We start from the raw sequence: 14,934 nt of genomic DNA, 5'->3' as shown, positions 1-14,934 counted from the left end.
CTCAATGTAAGAGATTATTTGAATATGAACGACATTTAAAAAATTCCTTTGACTAAAGGTTTTGGCAATAAACTAATTTTAAAAGCTACTGTACATTAAATGTTAACTTTCATGAGAAAGAAAAATCACCCAGTGCCTCAAGCACCAGTTTCTTGAGTTTAAGGGGTCTGTAGGTATGTATTCAGGGTTAAAAACACACAAAACAGACTTTCTTGGTGTGCGCTTTAGTAAGAATTTAGAGTCATTTATACCATTTTTAGACAATGAGAACACTTCTCTTTTAAACCTTCAAGGTAATTCACTAGGGAGAATATATTTTATGACTCAGCTTTTTATGCCCACTCATACATGCCTGAAGGGTCCACTTAAGTTGCCTGCTGTATTTTACATTCAAGCTTGGAGTAGGATTCTTGTTTTTCTGATGCTCACAAAGACTAGACTCTCAGTTTAGTTCTATAGAGCCTATTTAGCTGGATTTAAAGCCTACATCAAGACTTTATTGTCAGATAAAAAGCAATCTTTATGGAGCTTAGTAACTTAAGTAGCTCTCCAGAGTTTGGTAAATACTTTGTGTCTACTTTTTATCTCTACTGTCAGGGAAGGGTATTCTATAAAGTTGTAAAGTATTATTTTAAACTTCTAAAAGGTAATACGGATACTACAATCCTTTGGGTTCACCGTTACATCTGAGTAACACAAAGTTACCTACCATAATTTTCCAAACACACTATTTTCTTAGTCATTCCCTCAAGTTGTTTTTTTTTTTTTTTTAAGCATCCTAGAGTCCCATCTATAAAAAAGAAATTACTCAGAATCAGGCTGGGGGTTTCTAAAATTCAGGCTCTGAAAATAGGATGGAAAAGACTTTAGGATCCTTCACAGATTTAGAGGAAAATGATGACTCTCCCAAACAAAAGCCATTTCCCTAACTGATGCTCTGATCACCTTATTTCTCACATACTTGGAACTTCCGTTTTCCCGGCTCATCTCCATCCAGTCAAATCTTAACCTACACCTTGCGGTCTGTTAGAAAAGCAACTCCCTCCATGATGGCTTCCCCAGTCTTCTCCATCAGAATTAGCCTCCCCATTGCCCCTCCCCTTAGTATTCCCAAAGCACTTGATCATAGTCAGTATTGCTTTTGAATTGTTTATGTTGTCTGCTCCAGTAACTGGGCCAACATCTTTTTCCTTTCTTCACCGTCCACTTACATTTACTAACATTACGCAGTAAGGGTTTATTAAACTGAGTGAGGTGAGTAGGGCTACTGACTTATAATATCCCATTCTCCAGTAAACTAGGACAGAGAATCTAGAGCAACTCTTGAAAACTGGGCTAATCACAGTTTGATCCGAATGGCCAGGCACCCAAGACGGCTGAGGTAATGAAACGTGTGAAACGTCTACAGCAGACTGAAAAGTAATCACAAAAAAATGTGAAGGTATAAAAAGAGCAATTTAAAAATTGCTCTTTAACCACTGTGTTCTGAGGCCAGATACTAATAATGCTACAAAATATCATCTTAATAAAACCAAAAAAGCGACTTATCCACTAATCCAGCTGTTAGATAAAGAGTATAAAGAGATATAAAGCACAGATCCAGGTCCTGCCCTTGAAGACTTTTTTAGTTTAACTAATGAGAATTAAAATTCTCTATTGACTACATGGAGAGAGAACTGACAGTACAAGCCAGTTTACGCCAAATGCCAAATGAAACATAAATAAAAATAAGATATCTAAGAGCTGAGATGAAGCATGTATGTAATATTTATATGACGGCATTTTGTTTTATGTCAGCACGAAACAAAGGCAACTGGAGGGGAAACAGGACACCGCCGTGCTGTCTGTTACACTACATATGCCGTAGTACCACTTTGTATGTTGTGTAAAACAAGAAGCATTGAACAAAGCAAAAAGGTGATGTGTGTATATGAGAAAAATTAATTGTACGGTATCATTCCAGTACATTCTGTTGTACATTTTAGTCTTGTTTCCTTTCTCTTCAATATTGCTAAGAGGATGCGAACTGTACTGTTTCCATCTAGTTACCCATATTAGAGAAGAAATAAAAAAAGACAGTACTAAAAGGAAACAGGAAAGAACATGTGAATTGCAGTTGTCAAAAAAAAAAAAAGGAAGAAAAGTAGCCTAGCTGGCCTTATTTGTGAAGCATAATTGCTTTTAGCATATGGAAGTATTTTTTTTCACATTTTCTTTGTATAAAATTTGTATTGAACTCAAACATCTTTTTTGACAATGGTATTTCTTTGTGACTGAGCCAGTGGACTCACATAATCTCTTTTGGGTTCCCCATCCCCTAATTTTTTCTGATTCTTCACTTTTAATTAAACTGTTTTGGAAAAATGCAAAAATAAATAAGATATCTAAGAGTTGTTGAGGACTGCTGATAAACAGAATTCTGGATTAAGATAGTAAGGGAAGGTTTCATTGAAGAGGTAAGGTCTGAATTTCATGATGTATAAAGTGAGGTGGTTTGAAACAGATGACCTCCAGGCCAACCTTCTAAATCTGAAATTTTATTGTAGTCTTATCACATAATTATAGTAGTGACTTGATATTAACTAACCACCCCCTGAATGGAGTTTTCTTCTTAATCACTCATTATAAAAGTAACAGCTTTTGAAGGCTTGATATTTTGTAAGAGAACTTGAGTTGGAGGCTTTTTTCTTTATACCAGTTTCTTGGTAGGGCTTCCAAAATTCAAAACAGGCTTTTAAATGGACATTTTTCATACCCCCCAAAACGTAGCTGAAATAATTTATTCTTCTCTCTCTGTTGATAGGAAGTGAGTAGAGTAAACCTGCAAAAGTTCATCTCCATTATTAAAGCACTATTTTCTTCTTTGCTCTTTTTAACTTTCATGGCTTTTGTACCCAGCAGTTACTGATGGTCAAACATATTCTGAAGCCTGGCCAAAGATTTTTTTTAGGGCAACACTCAAAACAAAGCAAATATTGGCTTAGTTATGACACTTGTTGTTCTAATACATTAATAGCCTATTGTCCACTGTGGTTGTCTCAACAAGATAATACATTGAAAAACAGCGTTTCCTGATAGGAAGTGAATTCCCACTGTGTGTCACAGGACTCTGGCCAAAAGCTGGGCTCCAAAGGAGAAAAAAGCAGTCCCTTCTGGGACTGCATACATAACAGACCAAGAGTAATGATTAGACCATTTCTCTCTTGTTTAAAAAGCTTTCTGCTTCAGTTCAAACGACAATCTACTTGACTGATTTTGCTATCCTGGGACTGTTTTTCTACAATGGTTTCAAAGGTACTAGACAAAGTTTGTTCAACATCCTGTAGGCAGAAGTATCCTGTATATTTCTAACTCTGGATAATTTCCTTAGTTGTAAATGCCACAATGGATGAAGTAGCTTGACAAGGATATTGTGATATGCCATCAAGATATGATGTGACCATTTTCTAGGTTAGTTTCATACAAGCAATTGTTTAAGCCACTACAAAATACAAGGTACAATAAGTGCAACAATAGGCAAAAATGAGGGCTCAATTAATCCACATATCACAAATGTGTTTCTTTCATTTAGAATTTGATTAGTGGGACACTGATGTCACCAGCAGACCCACACACAGAAGAGTAACTGACACTACCCTAAGAAGACATTAATACCCCTTATTAAATACTGGAAATACACTTTGTTTTCATTTATTTTCTCAAACTTGAAGAACTGTCTCTGCCCAGTTCTACTTACCAGTGGATATTGGAAAACTGCAACAATGGAAGAAATAACAGTTGTCATTTTAGTAGATGCTGGTGAGCCTGTCTCTATCACCTGGCATTCCCACTATTTAATGCAGTCCTTGGCTCCTAGAAGGTCCTCAATACATTTTGCTAAACTGAATTATGTCAAACAATTGATAGGAAAACTAACATGGAATACTAGCATTATTTGGATAACAATCTCTCAGGTTTCAGGGAAGCATACTTTTTCAAGGTATGTCACGCTTTCTGCTAAGAAGCTAGGGTCACCAGCACGCGCGCGCGCGCGCACACACACACACACACACACACACACACACTCCTCTACTTCCATGCCAAGAAAATGTCATCTTATCTCCCTGTTATAATGATATAAATCAAATGAAGACATTCTTATTCCATTTTGCTTTCAGGATAGCTGTCATTTGACAGAATTATAAGAATTGTGAAATAGGCAATGCTAAACATCCTACATGTGATACAGCAAAAACTCCTGCTTCTGTTACTTTGTAACTTCGTTGTGTAACTTGATAACTCTGCTGGCAGGATGGGAGTGCACAGTTCACCTCTTAAGACTGCTTCCTCAGCACCAAATCAGAAAACTTCAGCTATGTCAAGCAACATCAGTTTTAGCATTCAATGAAACAAGGAGATGGATTAGAGGGCTAGAATGTGAAAACAATTTAAACAAGTGGACTGAAGCCAAGTTTCAAAGCCCTTAGGATTAACTCTGAATGGCTGGATTCATTGAAAATTACAAAGATCCATTTTAAAAACAAACATCACCTCACTCAGAATCTTCTCCTCAAGTATTCAAAAGCTTGATAAAAAGATTTGCTTTTACTTTTGAAAAGGGTTTTATACTTCTGAAAGTGATTTTTTTTTTTTAAGGAAAAGGAGAATTTATGTAAAATACCGTATATTATTCAACTTCTCTTTTTATTTTTTTTTAACATTCTTAAACTTTCAAATAGCTTAGACCATATGGCAGGTCAAACAAATTACAGACCACACAATATACACAAAAGATGTTTTTAATTTAAATAACAGAAACTTCATACAATTTGGGTTCTAGAGCTTAAGCCAATATTAAAAAACACTATGTAACTATTACAATTGGAAGGGACATTAAAACTCATCTATTTCAATGTCATTTTATAGATGGTAAAACTGAAGATCAAGGGGGTTAAGTGACCTACTTACACTCTAGTTACCAGACTTTGAACCCAATGTTATTTCATTAATCTGCTGAAAAATGACTCCCAGGGCAGTCTTAGACACTCATGATAGTCGGGACAGTGGGGCCTACTTTGGTGTTCTATCCAGAGGAACAAAAGGTGGTGAGGGGTTTTTCCATTTCCACACAGCACTCTCACCCCTTTCCAATAGCACCTAGGTTCTTAGGTTCTGTCCCAAAATGGAGGTAGGAGAGAAGACTGATAGACTAAGTATATCTGATAAGGGAGAATGGAAATAATCCAGGTATCTATCAAAAGATGAATGCTTAAATAAATGATAGTATATCCATCCATACATTGAAGTACCATCAACCATTAAAAAGAATGAGGTAGATACACAATGGTTTATGTGGAATATAATTTTATTTGGATTTTTAAAAAAGATATCCACTCATATTCATAGAAATTTTCTGGAAAAAATAGAGAAGAAAATACCCACCAGGACACAGGGCTCAAACAGGGTGAGAAAGAGACATTTTGTCTTATGTCCTTTATATTGTCTCATCTTTTTTCATGTGCATTTTTTAAGGTACAAAATTAATACTTTTTAGAAGTCCATTAAATCAGAGAAACTTATATTGAGTCCTGGGAAAACTCTGAGGAAAACAAAGATAGAGTATCAAATTAGCCTTGATAGACCCTATCTAATCTACATGACACACAATTTATTTCTCTGGAAAAGACTTTCTAACCCTTTTCATGTCATGGTATGTTAGTTTTCACTAATACAATAGGCATAAATAAAATTTGTATAGCACACTGGAGGTAAAGAGGAAGGGATTTGATGGCAGCTATATAATAGGGCTAAGAAAAAAAAAAGACCATTTTCTCTACACTACATAACAATTACAAGAAAAAAATAAGATACAGTATGAGATATCTCACCTACTGACTTTCAGTAACAATTCTAAATGACATCTATCTAGAAAAGCTTTTAACTTCAATATTTATTGAATTTTAACTTCAATATTGTTGGCACGTTTTGCTCTGGAGCAACTATAAAAGTCCAGGAGTAACTATATTCTCCTAGAGTTCAAGGGGATGGCAGAGGTCATTTAACTCAGTGGATTGAAACACACTTTTTTTTTTTAAATGACTCAGAACAGAAAATACAGCAGTGTGTTTTTTGTGCTAAGAGAAATTTATTTTGGGGATTAAGTGGTATGTATGTGGTACATGTATTGGTCATGATGCAAAATATATATGTATTTTAAAGATTGAAAGCCACTTAGCCAAGGCTACAGAAGTAATAACTGTACACTGAGTATGCTGCTGCTGCTTACTCACTGCAGTCCAACTCTGTGCGACCCCATGGACTGGAGCCCGCCAGGCTCCTCTGTCCATGGGATTCTCCAAGCAAGAATACTGGAGTGGGTTGCCATGCCCTCCTCCAGGGGATCTTCCCAACCCAGGGATCGAACCCAGGTTTCCTGCATGGCAGGCAGATTCTTTACCATCTGAGCCACCAGGGAAGCCCACATTGAGTATAGGCAACATTTAATAAAATGTCTACAAAACACCTGTGGCAAGAGATTCACCAAGTTACAGCTTGAAAATTTACTTTCTTGTTGAGAAGATGATTTATATATCTAATTCTACTGCTCAGATACTAAATAGCAAATTCCCCCAAATTTCTGAACATGCAGTTTATTTAAAGCAAAGCTTTAGTTCTAACGTCATTTGTAAGAATGTTTCTGGATTAACATCTGAACATTTTTTTCTCTCAAATCTAATGCATTCCCTTTAGCATCTCTGGAATAGGCATGATTCTTTTACCAAGAGATCAAGAGTATTCTAAGCTGGAAAAGGTCTTAGAAAGCTAACCCAAATTCCTAATTTCACAGATAAAGAAACTAGTGTCCAAAGTAAAAGCCTCTTGGTTTCCAGGCTAGTGTTTCTTTCTATGATACCATGCTTTTACTTTATTCTTATATTCTTGTGATGTTAGAACATAGCTCAACACATTACTACTACCAAAGAGTAGTAATTCAACCAAGAGGAAGCTGAAGTAGGAAATCCAAGTCCAAAAAGGATGAGACAATGTCACCCCTGCAAGCTTTACAGAAAATCTGTTTTCAACACACAGCTTTAGATTTCAACTAAGGCAAATGATTCAACTTGCTTGTATCAAGTGGGTGTGTCTGCCCCACAAGAGGGCACGTTGACCCTGCAGGAGGAAGACAGCATGGAGACATCACGCAGCACAGCCGCCCTCCATCGTGCCCTCGCAGGTCAGTGCAGAATTAAATACTCACAGGCATTTAAAACCCACTCCAAACAGAACTCCAATATGTGAGAAAAAGAAAAGTTAGCCCCCATTTGCAAAGAATTATTGCTGAATGCGGCCCTCACTGAATAACAATACATCTCCTATAGTTCAACTTACCGTTCACGTCACAAACTCTAGAAAGAACACAGAGGCACAGACAAGGCATGGAGCAGAACTTTGGGCTTCAGCCTTCCCCAACGCTTCTGACAAACACCCAACAGCAGGAGGACAAAGCATCATTATGACAGAAATAAAGGCTCTTTAGATGCTGCCTTTTTTTAATTCAATGAACCCACTCTTACACACAAAGTTCATGCCATAATGTCTTGAAATACAGTATTGCCAGATTATGCTATTAATGAGTCCAATATATTCAGTGTAAAACATGACTTTAAGCATTTTACTCTTAAACAATTAGCACATGAGAGACTATCAGTATTTTCCTTAAACAGTCAATGTTATCCCCCCAAACAATTAAGAACAATTCAGTAAACTGTTCAAGAGAGCCAAAAAGCAGACAAGTGAACTAACAGGAAAAAATTTAGTTGATTGGTAAAGACACAGGCTCGTCCCCAAGAAGAATATTGCACATTGGTAGCAACTGGCACAAAATTAACCATCTATCTTATCTCTGCTTCCCCCTAAAGCTGTGAGCTCTCAGGATTACAATGGACAATTTTGTACTTACTTATTAAAAAGAATGGAAGCTGCTGTAATTTTCTTAAGCCGGCTTTTGTGTGGCAACTCTGATGCAACGCTGCCCTAAAAATGAACTTTGTTTTAAACAGTGAGATATCCACACCGTGCGGTTAGAGCAAGGGTGGAGCTCACTCTAGGGGAAACAACACACCCAGACCGACTTCAGTGAGGGCAAACTGCACGTTAGTGTTGCCACAACACTCTGCAGTGCCTCAGAGTCAAAATTAATTTGTTAACTGTCTTCAAAGAAATGGGGGGAAATTTCAGGTTTGTAGATCAGCTTTCCTGCCACAGAATGAAATACAGACATTGCTTTTTCATGAAGAAAGTAAAGACAGAATGTAAGGTAGATCATGCAGCTCAGCCAACAGAATGATAGGTGGAAGTGGATTACTATAAAGGAAGTCCAACCATGCCAACTTCTAAGTTTAGCAACAGCAGCTTCTGCATATCTCAAGGTGTCAGCAATATTGCTGTAGAACTTGACTTTGGCCTATTTGGCTAAGACAGGGGACCTGAACACGTTCAAGCATTACCTATCCTTTTCTACCAATGCTCCCGTTCTCCTGGCAATGCAGAAACAACAAAAGCATTTTCTTATTAACTAATTAGCAAGAGTTGCCTTCAAAACCAAGGAATTTGATTTATGCTTTGACATGATACTGAAATAAACACATAAAAGGGGAAATTATTTTGATGAAAATCATTAATATGCACACTGGGCTTTAAAAAAAGTTGCAATCACTTTTTCAAATAACTCCATGCTTTAATTTTTTCTGATTTATTTCCATATAAGATATTCAATAGGATGTATATATACTGTCTAAAAACCTTTAACAGTGTTTAAAATTTCAGTTATTGAAACTTATTAAACATGATTATTGTTCAAAATGATTTTAATCAATACTATTTTCTCTATGCCCAGAGACACAACTAGTTATTATTAACTGAACTCCTATAACTGATGACATAAAAAAAATAGGTTTCTCAGTAAAATACCTAAGCCTGTAAAAAATAAGCTATATAATCATTTATATAGACTTTAACACAAACAATGGAAAAAGCTCTGGGAGATGACTGGGAAAATATTTTTAATGATACATGCTGTCACATTACCCTCTCTAACTGCTACTCCCTCACAATGGAACAATAAATCAGTCTGGAGTACTGAAATTTCAATATTTTGAGAGATGGCCTAGAACACCCTCTTTCAGGAGGTAGGTGCTGACTGATCTAACCTTTTGCTGGATTATAAGGTCACTCTTGCCATATAAGTCAACCCATTCTAACATCTTCCTTTCATAGTCCAACTGCCTGATATAATTATTTTTTCATCCGTATATGTAATTATGAATCACCTGCTGCCATCCCTTGCTCTTCCCCATCTAACCTCCAAAATGAGCAACTTAAAGGTAGCAGTTAGATATTCTATTTGAAGAGTCCCATCTTGATACTTTTTGGATTTGCACTGTTGGAAGTGTCTGTTTTCAAGTCAAATTTCACTTTCACAGCTGCAAAGGAAATGACAAGAGAAGAAAAACACAGCCAATACATATCAGCAATTAATTCCATCCACAACTGCCCAGCTGTTTGTGCATGGAAGAATCAGTCTGTTTCCTTTTGGGGCTTTCACCACTGAAAATGGATACTGCACATGCAGAGACACAAGCTGTTTGTAACATGTCAGGAATGTGCACAAGATCACACAGAGTTGAACAGACAAAATGAAATCCAGAGCTAGTTTTCTTGGGATTTGCCAGTATTATTTCATAGCTTTAAGGGAAAAAAAAAGAAAAGAAAAAGAAACTGTAAGAACACCTCAGAGAGAGAGCAAAATACAGGGAAAAAATTTCTCCCTTCTGAGTATCACCCTACCAATAAGGAGGAAAATTTGCCAATGACATCAGATTTAGTATCAAGAATAGACACTCTGATTTATTGGCATAGACAAGGTGTGACATTTTTCAGAATCCACATGCCCCCAGTACGTTAAATCCAGCCAATACTTTTTGGACTACAGAGCTGCTTGCCCAATGTGTAGTTAGTCCTTAAAAAAAAAAAAATCCTTATAAACGTGAAAGTTGTTGGGAAGCAATGCTTTCACCACAGTCATGCAAAAAAGTGAGTTTTTCTGAGTTAGTTCAGACATTATTTGGCACCCACATACACTTGCCCATTTCAGCGATTCATGTAAATTTACAGATCCAATCTTCTAGGATAACTCTCAAGTAATCAAATTTCTCCTTTCCTCTGCCCATCAGTTTTGTGGGTTTTAAATAAAAATACTCTCTACTGAGTGCCAGAGACTCATGTTGAACTCAAGAAGTATTCTATTCCCTTCTCTCCCTTGCCCTCCAACTCCAATTTTACCTCAAATGTCTGTTTCACTTAAATTTTGTAAAATGTCATTTTGTTATACTTTATTTTCAAACACACAGCATGTCAATAACTTGTGTTTTCAGTATGTAAAATGACTTGTGATTAATTACTGTCATGAGAGTTATAGAAAAGAAAAAGTCATTTTTAGAACAAAATAATTCAAAACAGATTTTACCGATTTAACTTTATTTTTTAAAAAATAAACTAGGTATCCCATGATTGAATTCATCGTTCCAAACACCTCCCCTCTCTTCTTTTGCTGCACAAGAGTTCATACACTCCCAATGCCAGTATTTTCAAACACAACTTGGATGGCATACTCAATTTGGGTACCACTAGGGGCTAGGGCTTCCCAGGTGGCACAGTGGTAAGGAATCTACCCGCCAAAGCAGGAGACACAGGAAATGTGGGTTGGATCCTGGCTCTGGAAAACCCCCTGGAGTAGGAAATGGCAGCCCACTGCGGTATTCTCGTCTGGGAAATCCCACGGGGGAGAGGAGCCTGGCCAGCTGCAGTCCATGGGGTCACAAAGAGCTGGACACCACTGAGTGACTGAACACACGGGGAGGGGCTAAGGCTCAACCAATGAAGAGAAGAAAAGCTCTCTGCTCCAAATAATCTTCAGAATGAAGATGCTCTGAAGTGCCAGAACTCAAACCAGCACAATGAGAAGTTGTCTCCAACTAAAGTGCTGTGAAAGCACGAAGTGTGATTTGTGAAAGAAATATAAGGCATCTCAAACAAGTGGTAGACTGAAAACAAAGCACAAAACCAAAGAACGTTTTTATCCTTAACAATCCTCATCTGATCGAGGATATATCTGGGGTAGGAAAGGGAGGAGAAGAAAAGTTTAACCTTGGCTGCTGGGGACACTAGTTTCTAGAAATATGGTATAACTGTTACTGACTCAAACAGCAAAAGAGATGAGCTTTGCTTGGCAAGCTTAAGCTCTGAGGGACACTTAGACTACTTTGAAATGTCTAAGGGAAGGAACCTGCCCCACCTACAAGACTGGCTAAGGAAAGCAAAGATCTCCCTGAGTTGTTTATATCAGGTCACTTAAACTCATGACAGTCTAACTAGAGCCTTGGGTGGTACTAACAAAGATCATTCAAATGAGGAGGTTGGAGATATGAAACTTTGGCAGTTCATTTTTTTCTCCTCAAGAATTTATTGTATTTAATACTAATACATATGTATTTATTTTATGCTTAAAACTTTTACATTAAAAAAAAACTTTTACATAGACAGCAAATTAGAAAGAATTTTACAGTGAGCACCATACATGTACTAGCTAGATTTTATCATTAACACTGTACTATACTTTATCACACATGTCTTCAACTACCCATTTCTCTTTCCATCCATTAATCTAACTTACCTTTCATGCATTTTAAAGTAAATTACAGGCAATTGTACACTTTCTGTACAAATGAAAGTGTACAGATGAAGCACAAATTGAAATCAAGATTGCCGGGAGAAATATCAACAACCTCAGATATGCAGATGACACCACCCTTATGGCAGAAAGTGAAGAACTAAAGAGCCTCTTTATGAAAGTGAAAAAGGAAGTGAAAAAGTTGGCTTAAAACTCAACATTCCGAAAACTAAGATCATGGCATCCAGTCCCATCACTTCATGGCAAATGGATGGGGAAACAGTGAAAACAGTGACAGACTTTATTTTGGGGGGCTCCAAAATCACTGCAGATGGTGGGTGACCGCAGCCATGAAATTAAAAGACGCTTGCTCCTTGCAAGAAAAGTTATGACCAACCTAGACAGCTTCTTAAAAAGCAGAGACATTACTTTGCCAACAAAGGTCCATCTAGTCAAGGCTATGTTTTTCCAGTAGTCATGTATGGATGTGAGAATGGAGTATAAAGAAAGCTGAGCGCCAAAGAATTGATGCTTTTGAACTGTGGTTTTGGAAGGCTCTTGACAGTCCCCTGGACAGCAAGGAGATCCAACTAGTCCATCCTAAAGGAAATCGGTCCTGAATATTCACTGGAAGGACTGATGCTGAAGCTGAAACTCCAATTCTTTGGCCACCTGATGCGAAGAACTGACTCACTGGAAAAGACCCTGATGCTGGGAAAGATTGAAGGTGGGAGGAGAAGGGGATGACAAAGGATGAGATGGTTGGATGGCATCACCGACTCGATGGACATGAGTCTGAGTAAACTCTGGGAGTTGGTGATGGACAGGGAGGCCTGGTGTGCTGCAGTCCATGGGGTCGCAGAGTTGGAAACAACTGAGCAACTGAACTGAACTGTATACTTTCTCTAAATACTTCAGCAGGCATATCATTAACTAAAGTTCAGTGTTTGCTTATCACTTTTTTTCTTTTGGTACAAAATGTACCAACAATGAAGGTGCAGAAAGATGTTAAGTGTACACCTGTATAACCCCAACTCCTGTCTAGATACAGAACATTTTCTTTACCCCAGAAAACCTCTGTCATGTCTTTTCCAAGGCAATCTCCTTCTCCCACATTCCCAGAGGCAATCACTGTTTTGATTTCAAAAGTGATTTTAAACAACTCCAAGTAGTCATGTCTTTGCAACCTGGAGATCAGAACATTCTCTACTATATCACGTAACTTATACTTGGCTGAACAAAATGATCAGATATGAATGAAACAGATGGAAGGAGCCTAAGAAGAAATCATAAGGTTAAAAGGAAGTGTAGATTCATCTGCTCCAATTACTGAATTTCTTGGGCGAAGGAAAAAAACTTAGAAAGCTTTGGTTGTCTGTACCAGTCATCCAACTGCTCAGCAATTTACTGGGTGGACCTAATCTAAGGCTCTTTGGCTGCAGCTCCACATTTTAAAGGGAAGAGAACAGAAACTTTGGAGATAACACTGGTTTGAAGGAAGAGTTCAACCACTTAAAGGCTATACATCTGAAACAAGTTTTTTAGTTTCAGTTTTTTTAAACACCTTTGAGTCTCAGTTTTCTCATCTGCTAAATGAGGAAAATCTTAGTTCATAAAGTTGTATGGATTAAAAGAAACACCCGTCGTAAAGTGCCTGGCATACAGTAAATGATTAAAGGGAAGAAACATAGCAAGTGGAGGGAAAATTGACAGTACGAAGTTCAGTTCAACAATATGCACTTTCCACATATTGCTTCTAAGTGCGTGTGCTACCCTACCCCTACATTTGCTCTCATTTTGCATATATATGCCAAGAAAATAACGCAAGCACTGATGCAAGAAGTTTTTCACATCTGAAAAAAAAGGCTTTTCCTTTTCTTCTGACTTCATAGTGACTATATTTACCTTACATTTTTACCTGTTTTTGTATAAACAGCTCATTTTGCCTGAAATGATCTTTCTTTTATCCACCAAATGAGAGGTCCAGCTAAAAGCTAACCTACTTTTCTGATCTTATCAAACAAATTTAAAATTCCTTCACGTGGGTTTGGGTTTCCATAATGCTTAAAGTAATAGCATTACAGAACTCCCCCTACCAGCTGGCTGCTTCCCTGTGTTTTCCCCTCCTTGAATGAGAGCACCTCTCCATCCCAAAACCTAGCACAGAGCTTAGCACACTGAAACCGTCCATGAATATCTGCTGAATGGGCGTGCCTGGGTAAGTGGGCACTTGGTATGACCAAAGAAGCAAAACAACTAAGGCTGAACACTCACCAAAAAAGGAAAGCAAAGTGCCAGAAAAATGGGGGGGGGGGGCGGGGGGGGCGTGCAGGGAGATAATCATAGGGCACATGAACAGGCACAAGATTTTTAGATTAAAAGCCAAGCATGTGTAAACTTCTGTGTTTTAAGAAAAGTGGCTACCACCAAGCAGTTGGAAGTGCCACTAGAATAATTCAGGCTGTGGTGTGCTTCATATACTTATCTCATGTACCACCCACAACAACCCTATCAGGCTCCTTTTATAGATGAGAATATTGAGACTCAAGGAGGTTAAGCAAATAAACTCATACAACCAGTGGCAATGGAGATGAAAAGCAGAGTGGTGATTTTTCATTACAAGTCATTTTCACATAAGACAGTTTTACACACAGTGTGGGGAGGCTCTGCGATAAGAAAACCCAGTCGTTGAGGGGCAACCAAACAGTACAAGAGATTCAACAGAAGGAGCAAAAGTCAGAGGGAGAAAAAAGGTCTAGACAAAAAACAAACCAAAGCTGAGGCAGTAAGAGGTGTGTGAGTTCTATGTAGGTGTTATCTTCACAGAACAGTCCGCCACCCAGAGTTATGAAACATAAGTCAGAGATGGCCCTGGAATGTGTGGGAGTGCTAAAGAGGAGCTCTTACTCTCGGCATGGCCTTTCTTCCCCAAACTGTTCTCAGAAGTGATAATACAGCATGGATAACCTTGATTAGAATGGTGACCATGGTGTTCATGTATCAAGAATCTAAACTGTTTATTCACTTTGACTCAACATCCTACCTCCTTCTGAGAATTTAAAATGCTCTGAGACAGGAAAAGGGTACTGACTAGACAGGTTCCTTATAATATTAGAAACAGCTTGAGGGTTTAAATCTGGGGGATAGTTCAACACACATTATGTTCAACAAATATGAATTAGGAGTTTGGGATTAAAACATACATACTACAATATATAAAACAGGTA

General features: G+C 37.7%; 1 protein-coding gene across 7 annotated transcripts in view; it reads right to left on the bottom strand.

Moving 5' to 3' along the window:
- The window catches only part of ADD3 (adducin 3), a 130,239-nt gene that overhangs the window by 54,200 nt on the left and 61,105 nt on the right, over window positions 1-14,934 (bottom strand). The window contains exon 1 of one of the 7 annotated variants that reach the window (XM_061162603.1): window positions 7,940-8,012. The exons of the other annotated variants lie outside the window; for them this stretch is intronic. The gene's annotated coding sequence lies outside the window, so the exon portion shown is untranslated. Of the gene's footprint in view, window positions 1-7,939; window positions 8,013-14,934 lie in introns of those variants that run through there. 7 annotated transcript variants of the gene reach the window in all.

Source organism: Dama dama, chromosome 15 (assembly GCF_033118175.1).
Source record: "Dama dama isolate Ldn47 chromosome 15, ASM3311817v1, whole genome shotgun sequence".
Lineage (NCBI taxonomy): Eukaryota > Metazoa > Chordata > Mammalia > Artiodactyla > Cervidae > Dama > Dama dama.
The sequence above is the reverse complement of the archived record's forward strand: the minus strand, read 5'-3'. Positions and strand labels throughout refer to the sequence as shown.